Raw genomic sequence first — 17,804 nt, 5'->3', positions numbered from 1 at the left:
TATCAGACAGAGCCAGGTCAGATGTCGTAAAATGAGTGAAACTGGTTAAAAACAATTGTAATAATGATTCAAAATGTATTCCTTTTCTCTGTTGAAGTCGTTGCGGAAGGCACAATGGCCTGAGAGACAGCCGTACACCAGCATCGCTCTCAATCAAGAATGATATGTGATAAACCAGTCAGATAGATCACACGCGAATATTGGTTGTACAATAGCAGATCTCGGGGAGTTCCAATGTGCAAATGTGGCTTACCACTGGTGATGCAACAACGTAAACACTACGAGAACAAGTATATATACTGCTCACAAAAAAAGTATCAAAGTTTTGGTTGGCTGTAATATTTTGTGTGCGTTTATTTTGCAGACGTACATTGTACAGAAACAAAATATGTTCATTTTTTAGTACAGACACCAAAAATGAACAAAAAATACACACACATTAACGATTGATTGTGCCGAACAGACACAGTGCACCAAAACCCAGCGTCACATTACTCCTGAATGCAATTAAAAACAAACGAAACTTACAGTTAATACTTTTCAGTACTCTGTGTTCCCACGTCTGGCTCGTAGCACACACAGCAGCACATCGGCGTGGTTTGCTTCTCATAAGCCTACGGATTGCATCCTGGGGGATGGCTCCCCATCTTCAAACAATGCTACTGTCAGCTCCTGGAGTGTGCGGGGTTGCTGTGGGCGATTCTCGATACGCCCACCAAGTTGATCCAACAGACGCTCGTATTAATTGTGGGCTGGGCTACATGCTGGCCAGTCCATTACCTGAATTCCAGCAGCTGCAAGGAAGTCCCCGGTGGCCCTACCAGAATATGCAGTGGCTCCATCATGCACTAATGTGAAATGTTGCCCAATATTGTTTGCGATCGGTAGTACATGGTTCTCAGGAACCTCCTATATGTAGCACACAGCTGTCAATCTCCCTTGAATGACTACGAGGTCACATGGTTAAAAAACGTCCTCCACAAAACATCACCGATCCACCACCATAAGCGACTGTACCCTGCACGTTGCTAGGCAAATTTCGTTCCCCTGACGTCGCCTGACTCGAATACGACCATCTGACCCAGAAAGCTGGAATCTGGATTCATCAGCAAAGAATACTGGTGTACAGCTTCGGAGCTGCCAGTCGACATTCTGTTGTGCAAACTGCAGACGTCATCTTCGGTGATGAGGAGTCAATCGGGCCCTTGTAAGCGGACTCCTGGAATTGAGCAGACCTTCTCCTAGTCAATTGCGGACTGCCTGAGTACTGACGACAGTCCCATGTGCATTAATTCTCTCACATCGTAGCTCCTTGGCTGTACTGCGGTGATTTCGGAGGGCCTATTAACAAAGCAATCGTTCCCCAGCTGGCGTTGTTTTCCGTTTTCTCCTTGAGCCAGGTCACCGTTTGACATTGTGAAGCTCTTGATATCGCTGTCACAAACTGCAGATGACTGATTGAGACTCTCCGAGCCGCTCTGCCACGTGACTCTGCGTGCGTCCTTCCTGCAAGAGGGTTACTCTGGCATGACTTTTTCTGATGGTAAATGCCTTCCCACGTTTTGTGTTTCATCCTGCCTGTGCTGCTTAGCAATACGACGGCCTACACAGTACTGATACACCATGCCGTACGTCACGAATCACTCCTGTTTGGGGTGCGGTCACAAAGATAACTGCTACGACTGGAGGGTTATGTATTTAACTCCTTTATTCCACCACATTAATGTCACCAGGGGACAAACAAAACAACCCTGCAGAGCACCATGAATGTGAAACAGCATGTGTGTACGCTGGTTCATACCAAAATTGTGATACGAATTTTTGTGAACAGTGTATATCGTTGCTGCGCCAGCAGTACCGCGTATCTGACAATGCTCTTCTTTCAGTCTCTTCAGCCTTCTACCCTCATATGGATGTGTAGTCCATTAGAACAATTATCGTTGTGTTCATTTCCCTATTAAAGGAAAAATGAACTTTACAGTATCATATTGTAGGAATGTATGTTGGCATGGCGTATTTAGGCACTGCTACAGTATAATGTATTAAAGTTAATTTTCCTGTACTCATTACCATAGGAAAGACGATCACAACGAAAATTGTTCTAATGGACTGCATATCAATATATAGAAGGAGATTAACCTAATTGTGCCGTACTGTTGGAATGTAAATTTGCATGACATATTTTCCACTCCTAGTGTATGATATATTTATGGTTCATTTTCCTTTACATGGCAATATACATTCCTACACTACGGTGTGCTAAGATTCATTTTCGTTTACAAGTATGCATAGGAAAATGAACACAACGAAAATTGTTCTAATGGACTGCATATCCATATTTGGCTGAGAGGCGTGACAAGCCTTAAGGAACATAATGGATGGGAGGTTTATAGTTAGATAAGCGGTTTTGCTCCCGCAACGACGATAATTTCTCGATGAATATACCCATATGATCGTAGTGAATGGTTTTGATGACGTTGCTTGTTGTTTAAACGGGCCCAACATCCAGGTCATCGGCCCCTGTGAATGGTTTAACCATTGGTGATACAATACACAACATACGTTCCCGAGGACTGCCAGTAAACACATATTATCACTGATGTTATCTTACAACCTTAATGTGTAGTGAATAGAAAATTAATTTCAACTTTATTTATACATTTAAAATTTTCGGCCAATAAATTCAAATGATTCAGTTTATATTCTTCAACCAAGCCTGTTTCAGATGTCTACAGGTTATTCTTTCGCAAGTCGACTAACACTAGAATGTTCAAAGGATATTTGTTATGAATATGTGTTCGTCCAATATGTTCATTGAAAATAATGTTTGTGGACTTACTATCCGTTAATTACATGTATTTATTTATTGTAAGTTATCCATGCAGAAACAACATAAAATAAAAGAGGGCTACATTATATTTTTAATTATGATGCTATTGGATTTTACGATCCGCTAATTTTACGTCCTTCGCATAAGCTGAGGTGCCAAAAATGTGTACCCCAGTAGTTATTTTACGTGCTGGTAAGTCTACTGACACTAGGCTGATGTCTCTGTGTACACTATCTGCAGATAACACCGGACTGAACTCACCAACTTGGGCTCTGCCGTCTGAGTCATTCAGCCCAGCAAGACATTATTTACAATGTATACAAATACACATGGCAAATTGTAAACATCGACATGAAAAACAATAATGTTAATTATCTACTGTACTTTAATTTCCGTTACTATTAATCAAGGAGTGATTGATATTTTATGTTTTAAACTGACGAACAATGCAGGAGTAATTTTCGTGCTTACATTGATCAGTGAGTATAGAGTCCCCTATATTTTTTGTCATTACAGATACATTTGATAATCAAGTGTCCTATGTCTTTGTTCATTGAAGAAAAGTAAAGAGAGAAAGACTCTTTCAGTACAATTCGTGTAGGACCAAGGATGAGTGGACGGTAAAAACTTCACTGTACTTACTTCAGAAATGATGAGGGACCAACCCCATTTCGAGGTCGGGAAAATACAATGTTGTTGACACCACTGGAAGTGCAACATAAAGTCTAGTTCACATTCGCTCCTAATAGCACATCCTTTTCATAGCAGAACGATTGAAAGTTTTAACCTAGAATGGGCGTCATCATGATTACACGAAATGGTCCGAAATATTTAGCCTCTCTGATTATTTACGCATCTTCTTCTGGAACCATTGTTGGCCACACGTCGTACCTATTTTTGAAAACAAAGAACTACAATAGTATGAACGTCATGTCAAGATGTTGGCAATAACGACATACCATTTAAAATGGAATAGGTTCTGGAGGCATTCTGGCAACTGAAGAATCACTACGACGAACTATAATAGCTATAAATAGGGTTTATACGCAGTTATTTTCAACAAATGGTAAATATTATATCTAATTCCACGAAAGGCATGCCAAACCTCGTGGACTTAACAGAGGTTCCGTTTTGCGCCAATCGTAGAATCTAATCTACTGTACTCGCTGACTTGCTACCTTTTACATGCCATTGGCATGAGCGTTTACGACGTTCTCCATGAAAAATCTTTTAGATTTTTTAAATTTATTTTACTGCTTTTCCCATATCAACGCCTCAAATGTCAATTTCGCCGCTCCCGAGGTCAATCAGTACACAGTAATACCATAATAAATCCGGACTACCCTTATTTAATATTAGAGATTTTTGGGTGTCTAAGGAAATTTACTCTTTCAGCAATAACAATAATAATAATAATAGTAATAATAATAATAATAATAATAATAATAATAATAATAATAATAATAATAATAATAATAATAATAATAATAGTAAAGATGTTAACCATACACACCTTAATTTCTTGTACATTAGATTTTAAGAGACATCGGAGTTCCGGAATTCTCCCTCCCACATGCAGTAAGCCAATGACACGGAGTTGTCTCGTAAATACCCTCAGTTGCCATCAACCTTTGCTAAGATCGATCTAGCTAGTTTGGGATAAAGACAACGTCTATCTTAATGCGCCACTGAGGTTGGCTCAATAACTGAGATGTGCTGTATCAATTCCGGTGAAGTCGAGGATTAATTCCTTTGTCAGTAACGAGCAGTAACTTTAGAGACCAACGTATGATAATGAATGAAGATTTCTTTCATTATTACACATTACCATGTACGTTCTCTTGATAATAGAAATAATTTAGCAATTTACATACGATCTTGGTTAACGTGAAAAGACGTGGGTTCGATTTCCCCGTCAGAAAGTCGAAATATTTATAAACAAAGGAGAGACACGTAGCCCTCAACTGAAATGAGTGCCAACTTTATTTCCGAGGCGAAAATGGCTGTGAGTGTACGTGTTCACTTAACTAATTGTTGTGGTAGTGCGAACATATTTAAAGCGTTTTCTGGAGCGTCTGTTCTTCTATAGTTTGTACCACAAATACGACAACCAGACTCTCTTATCCACTATATTTAGTTCTTATACTGGAACAGACTAGGGGAAACTCCAGAGAGCAATAAACCCTTGTACAGTTCATGATGTAAGGCGGACTGCCTACATGAGGCAGTAAAGGCGTACTCAGTTCACATACGAATGAGTGAAATTTCATTTCAGTTTTAGATAGTTACACATGACGCGTGTTCCGTCACTTGATATTGAAAAGTACTTCGTAAAATTTAAATGAGAGCTTGGTTAACGTAGAAGGGCGCGAGTTCGCTTCTCTGTTAGTAAGTAGAAAATCTTTGGAAAAAGAACTCTTTGGAAATAGAACTCTACTTGGCTATTTCGCTGGAGGGGGGGGGGGGCAATATGGTCAAAGTTAGTGCCGGGGTTTAATGGCCAACTTGGCATGATTCACTAATATGTTGTTATTGGATGAACTGATGTGAACTGCTTAGCGATTTTACACTCAAATCAGACGGCACAAGTTAGTTTTTTTCCATGCATGGGCCTAGGATAAGCTTGGTCACAAACTTAGTGTGTACGAAGTCTAGCTATGTGGCTGTGGCTAGGAATGGAGGGAAAGTCTATCCCCAACATCGCCCCATAGCGCTACATCCCCGATATCCTTGGACTACCAAGAGACCTCTACTCATTCCGAAGACCCGTAGTTTACGAAGTGACACGTAGTCAGCGCGTCGAACCTACTCGCTCGTTATTCTTCGCTTTCTAGACCGGGACCGCTACCTCGCCATCAAATAGCTCCTTAATTACCGTCACGTAGGCCGAATAGATCTCGTACCAGCCATCAAATCCAGGTAAATATCCCTGACTTGGCCGGGTATAAGGTAGGCTCACTACCCGTAGACCACATGGCCGGCGTATTATCCCGATATTTGACCTATTCAAGCGGGGATACCACGAAAATCGACGTTAAGAATAGTCGAGGATTGTCTACCCGGTTATTTTACCTGAGGCTGACTGCAATTCTATTCTAGTCCGCCAAACCAGTCTTAAATTCTAGCCTGGATTCAAATATGAGCCAGGCGGGAGGTAAGCTACTTTTGTAACCCCGAGACCACAGCGGTGGACTCTCCTGGACATTGCGTGAACAGCTTAATACTTTCTGTTTAGCACAACACTGTGGAATCTTTGAATATTTACTTCACCGTTACGACATGTGACCAGGTGTTGAAAGGTACCCCTTAAGAACAGCTTACTATTTATACAATGATAAATTAAGGAAGTTATACTAATAAACTAAAAATATTAACCCACATTGTTTAGTTAATCATGTGATGTAGATGTAGGATCACCCCTAAGCGGAATAATGTAGCAACTCATGTTTAGCAATAAGAGTTACAGCTCACTGCGTGAAGCGAATAATTTGGCTCCTGAACCAGACTTTCCGCTTCCATGTTTAGACCTCAAGGTTTCTGTTTATTTGTAGACCAGCCTCTTCTCTGAAAGCAGTAGAAGCAATAGAAACTCTCAAATTATATTTATGAGGGCTTACTACGAGCAAAGGTCATATTCCACGAATTGATTGAAAGCATAAGTTCAGTAGTTCGAATCTGCTGTATGGCACATAATCGCTCCTATCCGAAGCAAGTGTTCCTTCACAGTTTCTATCCATTACTGCAAATAAGATCCGGATTCAAGAGACAATTGCACGTTTTATAACGCAACAAAGGGTATGATATAAACATTACGACTAAAGGAGCTGATTACCCAATAATACTTGCTCAGAGATATTTCTAGATCAAAGACGATCACCTGGCAGGTTAACGACTTAAGAATCTTTTTTTTTTTGCTATTGGCTTTACGTCGCACCGACACAGATAGCTCTTACGGCAACGATGGGACAGGAAAGGGCTAGAACTGGGAAGAAAGTAGCCGTGACCTTAATTAAGGTACAGCCCCAGCATTTGCCTGGTGTGAAAATGGGAAACCACGGAAAACCATACTTAAGAATCTAGTAAGACAAATTGCCTTGCAGTAAATTTAGTGAACCTTGTGATCGATAACGAAAGTTGCTTTTGTGATTGTGTTACTAAATTAATGACAATAATCTTATCTGCTCCTTTTTCTTCTTCTTGGCATTTTCCCAGTTACCTAGGGTAGGCACTCTGTATGATTTAGCCCTGTTCTACGGCCAGATCCCCTTCCCGACCCAACTGTATGTGGAAGGATGTATTCCCTATTGCATGTTTCTGAGAGTGTGGATACAAAACACCCATCCCTCTAGATACAGGAATTACCCATATGCGGTTATAAACTCTACCTCGCCGGAAATTGAAGGTGGGGCCTTCTGACCTGAAAGCAGCTACCCTGATGGTTCAGACAAGGGGCCGGACAAATCAATGTCGTACACAAATAAGTAATAATATTCGAAGAGTTCGAGCCTCTATGGCTCAGTCAGCAGCACACTTGCTTCTCACCGCTAGGTTCTGTGGTTCAAATCCACAGGTTTTCTGGACAGGTTTTCTCCGGGTACTCCTGTTTTGCCTGTCATCTCTCATTCCAACAACACACTCGAATATTATTTCATTTCATCTGTCAGTCATTAATCATTGCCACAGAGGGGTGCGGCAGGCTTCAGCAGCCGGCATAATTCCTATCCTCGCCGCTGGATAGGGGCTACATTCATTCCATTCTGACCCGGTCGAATGACCGGAAACAGGCTGTGGATTTTCATTTTTGATTAGAAGAGTTCATTCGTCATTTTGGTGATGAAGTCAGCGTTGCGAACTATAAAAGAATATTTCCTAATTTAGTACTGTTTTTTATCCTAGTATTTTAAGGACTATTACAGAACTTTACATTTGTAGGTGTAGGTAGGCCTGTCAGTGGTGTCAGCTTCACACTGCCAGCATGCAAATTTAATTATAAATAGCTCTTATTTCATGCATTGGAGAAGTTACATTTACAATAATTGCATTTAACAGGTACGATATAGAATTAAAATATGTATAGCGGAACCTCCTGGCAAATTAACCCTTCTCAAAACAAACAAAAACAAACAAACCCCATGGCACTACAGCCCTTGAAGGGCCTTGGCCTACCAAGCGACCGCTGCTCAGCCCGAAGGCCTGCAGATTACGAGGTGTTGTGTGGTCAGCACAACAAATCCTCTCGGCCGTTATTCTTGGCTTTCTTGACCGGGGACGCTATCTCACCGTCAGATAGCTCCTCAATTCTAATCACGTAGGCTGAGTGGACCTCGAACCAGCCCTCAGGTCCAGGTAAAAATCCCTGACCTGGCCGGGAATCGAACCCGGGGCCTCCGCGTAAAGGGCACGCACGCTACCCCTACACCACGGGGCCGGCTTAACCCTTCTCAGTCCAAAATATTTCCAGTGATGAGAAAAGGTATTCTTTTATGAAAATGTGCTGATGTTTGTATGTTACAAATATTTGATATTGTCAGACTTCATTATATTTAAATATTAGAGAAGCCATGTGGCATCATGAGATGGATTTTGTATAGGTCCTTTTGAATGTTCTTCATTTCTTTGAAACAAAAATACATATGTAAATCATCGTTCTCACAATATAAATCACGCGTTTTTAGGAGTAATATTTCTTGTTTATTCTTTCACTCGTAAGTATTGTTAAATAGTTTCGATTGTTTATCCTCTGAGTTGTTCCAGGGTTTCAAGGTATCTTCTTTGTGCCTCCGTAAATTACCATACCATACGGCTTCATAATGATTTATAAATGTACTAAAACATTCATAAATATCATTATGCAATATGGAATCGTTGGACTCCTTATAATGCCGCATGGCTTCGCTAATAGTTAAATTAAATAAAGTCCGAAAATATTAAATATTTGGAGAATCATGTACAAGATATAAACGTCGGTTGTTTTGCTTAAAATAGTAGCTTTTCTCATCACTAGACATATTTTGGACTGAGAAGGTACAATATTGGGTGTTTATCAATTCACCTATGTCAAGATTACCAACAATACTATTCGTAATATAAGCTTATAATTCACCATGTCATATGATGCAGGGAATGTTAACAGTTATATTATAGATGACATAATCATACAGTGATTTATACACGTAACATTTTAAGAGAATGAAGATAAATTTTCATCAGATAATGCATAATATGATTCGGTGTGAGATTACTGCAACTGACTGATGTTGGAAAATGAGTAATCAATGTATGTACATGAGGAGCAGTTAGTCCATTTAAATCTCAGGATACCTAAGTAAGGAAACCTGTTTCAGTCGATAGACTAAAAGCTAATGCGTATAATTTGTTAGCAAGTACCACTTTTGCATACTATATGCTGTGAAACATAGCTTCTAACGAGTAGGAAAATAATTTTCTCTCAGATATATTCTTCTCTGTTTTCAGTATCAGTCTCCAACGACTGAATTTCAACATTTCCAAGACATTTGTGGTGTTTAGAAATACCTCCCTCAGTAGGTATATTTATTTATTTATTTAAATTGATTGATTGATTGATTGATTGATTGATTGATTGATTGATTGATTGATTGATTGATTGATTGATTGATTGATTGATTGATTGATTGATTGATTGATTGATTGATTGATTGATTGATTGATTGATTGATTGATTGATTGATTGATTGATTGATTGATTGATTGATTGATTGATTGATTGATTGATTGATTGATTGATTGATTGATTGATTGCGGAGCAAGTTGGCCGTGTGGTTACGGTTGCGTAGCTGTGAGCTTGCATGGTAAATGGTACGTTCGAATCCTACGCTCGGCAGCCCTGGAGATAATTTTCCGCGGCTTCCCATTTTCCATCACAAAAATGTCTGATGTTCTACCTTAATTAATGCCACGACCGTTACCTTTCCAACCCTAGCTTTTTCTCACCCTTACGTCGCCGAAAATCTTCGTGTTAATGTGACTTTAAACCCCTAGAATAATGTATTTATTTATTTATTTATTTATTTATTTATTTATTTATTTATTTATTTATTTATTTATTTATTTATTTATTTATTTACTACAACTCCATATTACCAGAATGACAAGAATAAGGTAGTCTAGGCTACATACATAGAACGGCTAATGTCCTACTAACTGAAATATAACATCACTGCGGCTTTACCCTAACGTAAAGAGAAGATCTTATCATCTTATTACGTCCTATAAACATCTTGTGGATACTCTGCAGGTGAATGGTGTGAATGGTGCTGGTATGGTAGCAGCAACAAGAAACTTCAGTACTTATCCAGTTTATTGTGTTTGAAAGAGAGACTTCTTCAAGCAGAGTACTTCTATAACATTTATTAATTACTACGTTCAAATGGTAATATTTGCACTGTCACTAGGAATGAATTCACGGACTACTAAAGAATTAGCCATACTAAACAGCAGAATTACCCGGGCTGCTCCATATTTATCCGATGTATTAAAATTAAGTGTATTAATTGAGAAAGTAAACTAGAATATTGATTTGAACTACTAAATAAATATAACATAAGTAACAGTTGTTCTAGTGTATAAATGTTATTCTGATAATCATCATACTTTCCATTTGTCCTTAATAATGCGGATTTGTCCCAGTCTCTCTCACTACTTGAGGAAGATGGAACGTTTGGATTTCAGAATAGCATGTAAGATGTTTGCAGTATCCTATTATCAAGATGACATTTCACTGAAAATTCTATACAAATTCTTGTGATTACCATTCGGTTAATGAGATGATAATAAGTTACAATTATTCATAAATGTACTAGAAGTCATCGTAAATTCGAATTATTTTAAATAAAAACAACTATAGCTATAAACAGCCTTTTTCAGTGATACATACCAGGAATCGAATATTTGTACAAAATGTGCTCCAAGTTAATTATGCACATAATTTACCTGGTTAAATGATGCAATGCAATATTGGCAGGATGTTTATAAACGTGGTGGTGGTGGTAGCGGTGGTGGTATTTAGTCAGGTTAACAATGATCAATAAACTTTAAAATAACAGTCCTTACGTTATCATTATCAACGACGAAATAAAGATGATAATGAGATTGGTAATCATAGCAGAATGCACATCTGTATATATAATAAGAGTTTTGTCTGTACATTGCTCAGAATTTAAACAGGATAATATTTCTGTATCAGTCGTGTCCACAGTAACAAGGAAATTCACTTTTTAATTTTCCGTAATTTCTGTATGTATGTATGTATGTATGTATGTATGTATGTATGTATGTATGTATGTATGTATGTATGTATGTACACGCATCACGAGAAAACGACTGAAGAGAATTTAATGAAAATTGGTATACATAGTCAGGAAATAAGTCACTACAATCTAGGCCACAAAAAGTTTATTCACGTTCAGAGAAATGGTAGGTTACGGGAAGGCCTAAAATTTCATTCTCAAATATTTATGTTATTAGTGGTCCTATCTTAATGAAAATCGGTATGCAAAGTTCGGGAATAAGTCGCTACAATCCAGGCCTTAAATAATAAATAATGTTGAGTGAAATTGTAGTTTAGGGGACGGCCTAAAATTTAATTCCCAAATATTTATGTTATTAGTGGTCCTATCGATAAATACTACATAACTAAAGTTATATAGTGTTAAATTACATTTGTGATCATTGATATGTCGTACATTTTTACCGTAGCGGCTATGGTAACAGAGATATTCATGAATTTGGATTTTTGTTGCTAAGTCCACATCAGTGCCGAGTCACGAGAAAATGGGTAAACAGATTTTAATGAAAATCGGGGAACAAGGAACTACAGTCTACGCTATATATTATTTTATAAGACTCCCAAACATCATAGAGTCGAAAGAAAACTAAATGTGAAGGCCTACATTAGAGCAAGCTCATAAAATTGATCAGCAATAACATTACGTTGACCATTGTTTGTTGTTACGTGCTTTGTGTTTTCTGCTACCACTCATATCCGATAGATGGGATTGCTGCTGAGAACCGATTTTTTTAAAATTTGCTTTATGTCGTACCGACACAGATAGGTCTTATGGCGACAATGGGATAGGAAAGGTCTAGGAGTGGGAAATAATCGGCCGTGGCCTTAATTAAGGTACAGCCACAAGGAAAACCACAAAGACAGTCCTTCTAAGAATCCCTTAGCGAAGGACGTGTGCATCACCTACTACACAAATAAATCTATGAGATTAGTAATGAAAGGTCAGAACAGTGACATTTTATAGTATGAGAGAAAACAATTGATTGATTTGTAACAATAAGGCACAGCCAAACTTTCAGGACACATTTTTCACCTGTAGAAGAAAAAAAGTATGTTATGTGGACATAGGTCAGGAAACGCTTTATTTCCACGTTCTAACTCATTTTCAACAACTCTACATAGGAAACACAAAGAAACAGAACGTATTAGCGCACCAGTCATGCGTGTACCTCGGAATCTCCGGAAACCGAAGTAGTTAGTGGGACGTAAAACCAATAACTTTATTATTATTATTATTATTATTATTATTATTATTATTATTATTATTATTATTATTATTATTTAAGTGGGCAAACACGGAAAACCACCTTCGAAGCTACCCATGGTAATGTTCGAATCCACTATCCCCAGAATGCAAGCTCACAGTTACAGGGCTTGTACCACGCAGCCTATTCACTCGATATTTTTCCTTTTTGTTACAATATGCTTTACGTAGTCCCGACACAGATAGGTCTTTTGGTGACGATGGGACAGGAAGAACTGGTAGTGGGAAGAATTCGACCGTGGCCTTAATTGAGGCATTTTCCTGGTGTGAAAATAATAAACCACGGAAACCCATTTTCAGAGCTGCCGACAGTGGAGTTCGAATGCAAGCTGACAGCATTTCGCTTAGGTGGCCGGGTTGGGGATCTTAGCCTCGTCTGACTAATTTACTGGTGACTGGACACCAGGCTGAGTGGCTCAGACGGTTGAGGCGCTGGCCTTCTCATCCCAACCTGGCAGGTACAATCCTGGCTCACTCCGCTGGTATATGAAGGTGCTCAAATACATGAGCGTCGTGTTGGTAAATTTCCTGGCACGTAAAGGATTTCCTGCCGGACTAAATTCCAAGCACCTTTATTTATCGTCCCCCGTGTGCTTATTGTATGTAAATCCTGTCCGATTACTTATGAGATTGAGTTGTATGTTCCACTGCAGGTATTTGAATTAAGACGCCTCAACCTTTAGAAAACCATACAGAATTTTCCACTTAAAGTGGAAAATCACGGGAAATTATTTCAAAGATGAGGTACGAGAATTCGAATCCAATTTTCTCTCAAATCTGTGCATACTCGCCGCAGAGGCTAGTCTTCTACCAGGCTGTGCTCTGAAATGTAGTTGCTTCCACTTGATAGGCAGTATCACCGACAGATAATGAATAATTTTAACCATACCTTTGGAAGATCAGTGAGCTGCTAACAGTCACCCTTATGTTTCCCAGATTTGGAGCAGATAAGGAAATGAAGATGATATATAACACACATTTGTGTGGCTATTAGACAGACCCTCCGACCAGAGTAGTCGGGATCTCCCGCGTATAGGAAACTGCGTGTAATTTCGGTGGAGGACAGTGTTATGAGTAGTGTGTGAGTTGTAGGGATGTTTGGGACATCACGGACACCCAGTCTCCGAGCCAAGGGAATTAACCATTTAAGGATAAAATCTACGACCCGGCCGGGAATCGAACCCGGGGCCCTCTGAACCGGAAGCCATTACGCTGACCATCCAGTCGAGGAGCCGGACAATGAAGATGATGTCTGACACTGTTAGATTATTTTAAGGTAAATGTTATCCCATAGCTAGAAATATGCTTCTTGTTAATTCTCGTATGTATCTCGTTTTTAAATTGTTGTGACGTGATCAGTACTGGAGTGGGTCACTGCTCATCAAGTCATCATTCAACAGTCATCAACGATTGGGAACTTAATTTACTAATCTGCTTCTTGGATGATACTTCCTTACTGTTCAAAATATTCTACAATAAAGCAGTCCTACCTGCTGACACGTTGACTATGTCTGGATATATTTTATAAACTACAAGAGAACTGTAAATTCTTCCTATTAAATCGTGTCCATAAGATATATTTGTATCGGTGCGACACCAAGTAAAGTGTAAAAAAAATCTCCCTATTGTGACAGAGGCCAAATAAAATATAACCCAATTGGCACTGTGCTACTGATTAATAATAAATGTAGCAAGACAAATTAGTGAGTTGTTCAAACCATAATTAAAAGTCGCTTCCTCATTTACATTTTCACAAACTGAAATTGAATATAACACTGTTCTGTTCCCATGGTTGCTTCTTTGTGGGCAAGAATCGGTCAGAATGCGTAATATTGTCGCTTTGTAGGTATATATGTTTGTACGACGTATTCAGGCACTTCTGGAGTATAACGTATTTAAGGTCCAGTTTTCTTTGCACATGAGTATAGGAAAATAAACACAACGAAAATTGTTTTGAAAAAACTACATATCCGTATGCAGCAGGGAGACGTGAACATTCTTACGGAAAACAATGGTTAGGAAGAGCATTGTGGGATAGGTTACAAGGTTTTCCTCCGCAGCGATGATATATCTCACTAAGAGAACAGAAAAATTCGATTCACTTCATTTTTCATTATTACTATAATTATTAATTTTATCATCATCCAAACCATCTCTACCAATATAACATCTGACGTCAACAAACCACGCACTCTATTACTAAACTTTGGCTATAGATAGATGAAAATGTATTAAAGTTTTGCACCTGAAAGTTTAAACAATATTTTGCAACGAATACATATTTTCAACTTCTTCCAAAAGATGGTTCTTGGAATTAAATAGGTTAAACAACACTGGGGTCGAAAATTATGAAATAATTGTGGTGAATATCATTAACATTCTCACGTAATATAATTTCATAAGATTGCCCGCTTGAAAAAATAAGAATTGTTTTGAGAATTTTTCTTCTAAGTATCTGTACATGTACTTAATTATTATCTTCTCTTGTTGACTATGTACTCATTATGTGAAAGAAATGAACTACAGCCTCCTTACAGTAGTACAATCTCTTCCATCATGTAGGGTACAAACTATTATTTTCTAGCCCGCTCGCGTTATCAAGTGACTTCTGTACAAACCAGTGTATTATAATTTCCAACAATGTGATGCAAAGTTGGTTTACCGGTTAAATCAGCTCTCTTCTGTGATAATGAACGTGAAATATGTTTTGCACGAAGAGGGATATGATCGCAAGCTTTCATAGCCTACGTTGAAAGATGAAAAATGGCATAACTGTTGGAACATATGGATGAACACTCATCCTATGGGGCAGAATGCATGTAGAGAACATACTTCCCTCAGAGTTACCGCGTCGTGACGAGTATGGTATGTGTAAAGTAAGGAATAAAAGCATAACCCGAAAGCAGAGATTATTTTAATCATTCTACGACCATGTTACATTTCAGCATAAGTCAAAAATCGCTACGTAATTGAAGGTACTGTTGCGAGCACATTTATTTCCAAATATTGAAAAGAATTACTACGGACTAGAGCAGCGACGTTTCAAACCATGTCGCGTGAAATCCTAGTGTTCCATACGCACAATCTGAGGGCTGTAAACTTTAAGATATCATTAAACTTCATAGTACGAAGCAAGCATGAAGAAGATACAACTATATCATTATATAATAATGTGAAACCTATAACCAGTCAATAAAAAAGTAGTAGTATAATATATTATCCGTTTAAGAAGTAATAGTTTACGCGTTATGATAAATACCAGATATTCAAGAACTTTGCATGCATAGAAAACAAGTGAAATATCCCATTGACGTGATTCTAGAATTTTGTAAGTTTTTGGAAAAGATCATTTATTGAATTTCAGTAGTATTTCTTCAGTTTATTTACCTTAAGTCACTTTATTATGTAGAACTGTACATAATTATAATATTCATTTTGAATTATTTCGATTTTAAAATATATTCCGTTCACTGAGACAGTGTAAATCCAATTATAAATAATACAATTGATTAGTATGTCATAAAGATAATTGAATAACTGTTGTCTCATATAAAAATGTATCTTTTAAATACACTTCTCTTTACGTGACAGAATCAGTGTCATTAAGTTTCGTATATATTTAACGATGATTTATTACCGTACAGAATAATAGCCGAAATAATACTTAGCTACGAACAACACAAGGCTGTAACTATTTCTAAGTAGGTATCTTGGGTTGAAATAGGTTAGGTGATACTGGGATTGATAATGATAAGGGAATTCCTGCAGAATTATAAACAATTGTAGCTATAAAATATTATTTTATAAAAATGCCCCCCCCCTCCCTCCCGTGTGATTTCCCTGTCTGATTTTTTAATTTGTCGAAGCGTTCAAATTAGAACTGTTATCGTTTATTTCCAATGAATTATTTATTAAACGTATCTTCACGAAACTGATAGAATTTCTCATTTGCACATCCTTCAATATATTAGGACTTTCATTTTTTTTAAGATCACTGTTGCTGCGACAGTCACAGTTTTAGCGCCAAGTTTAACTGCTTACAGGGACGTTCCAGTTTTGTAATCAACTGATCGAGAGTCTCAGGGGGAAAGTTAGGAAACTCTGTATGTGGGGTAGTGAGGCATGACTTACCTAAGAGCGGGGATTTCTACGCCTCCCTACGGTATCTGCTGTCCGGCGGCAAGATTATCCAAATGTTGCACTCATTCACTACGCACAGAGGTTCACTGGCACTGGATAGACGGCTCAAGAGCCTTAGCTCGCCTTTCCTTGCCGTGCCGTGCCTTGCCTTGGAACTCAAGAGTATGAGCACACGGCGCGCGGGGAGGAGCGTCAAGAATCCGTCTCCCGGCCTGGCAAGACGCCATCCCACAGGCTGGACCAGGGTTGCCACCGCACAGAGCCACGTGGAGCCAAGAGCACACACTTTACCATGGGATGGCACATTAATGAGAATATCAATGGTTAGATAGCACCAATAAATCCTCTTGACGAAACAGGAGCATTGAACTTCGTTGAGGAGAGTAGAAATATCAGCATTAACTGATTCTAATGTGTATCCTGCACTAAAACAAGCCTTTTGTGTACTAATAAAATATAGCTCATCCATGTTTATCATTGCGAAATGTTTAGTTCATTGCGTAGCCTTTGATTCGCGGTGATTCAAAGTATGAGAATTGAAAACGGCTTTAGCGCGAGAACACGTGAAGACAGGAGCTCTCTCACGGATGTCATCTACAATGTGCTCCGGTGGAAGTTTTACAAACTTAATATAAACTATTTTAACTTACAATATTAAACGATGTTTCAAATGGAATGGTGTATGGCTTTTTGTACCGGCAGTGCCCGAGGACAAGTTCATTCGGTTGGTCACGTGCAGGGTTTTGATTTGACGCCCGTAGGCGCCCTTGCGCGTCGTGATGAGGATGAAATGCTGATTTAAAAAAACACGCAAGCACCCAGCCCCTGTGTCAGCAGGATTAATCAATTATGGTTCAAATTCCCGGGACCCCTGTGACCAAAGGCCAGCACGCTAACCATTTAGCCATGGAGCCGGTCATGTCTTAAATTATGGTATATCATGGAAAGTTTAAAAGCATTGTATATTTGTACTGCTTTATGCCGTAATACTTTTAAAAAATAGTGCACCGAGCTCGATAGGTGCAGTCGCTTAGGTGCGGCCAGTATCTAGTATTAGGGAGATAGTGGGTTCGAACCCCACTGTCGGCTGCTCTGAAGATGTATTTTTCGTGGAATCCCATTCTCACACGAGGCAAATGATGGGGCTGTACCTTAATCAAGGTCACGGCCACATCCTTCCCACTCCTAGCCCTTTCCTATCCCATCATCGCCATAAGACCTATCTGTGTCGGTGCGACGTAATC

At 38.7% G+C, this 17,804-nt stretch overlaps 1 protein-coding gene across 2 annotated transcripts in view; it reads right to left on the bottom strand.

Moving 5' to 3' along the window:
- The window catches only part of Ca-alpha1D (Ca[2+]-channel protein alpha[[1]] subunit D), a 1,069,984-nt gene extending 1,053,280 nt beyond the window's left edge, over window positions 1-16,704 (bottom strand). For both annotated transcript variants that reach the window (XM_067140589.2, XM_067140588.2), the window contains exon 1: window positions 16,552-16,704. The gene's annotated coding sequence lies outside the window, so the exon portion shown is untranslated. The remainder of the gene's footprint in view (window positions 1-16,551) is intronic.
- Between the last annotated feature and the right edge of the window lie 1,100 nt (window positions 16,705-17,804).

Source organism: Anabrus simplex, chromosome 2 (assembly GCF_040414725.1).
Source record: "Anabrus simplex isolate iqAnaSimp1 chromosome 2, ASM4041472v1, whole genome shotgun sequence".
NCBI classification, from domain to species: Eukaryota; Metazoa; Arthropoda; class Insecta; order Orthoptera; family Tettigoniidae; genus Anabrus; species Anabrus simplex.
This window is presented reverse-complemented; position numbering and strand designations above follow the sequence as displayed.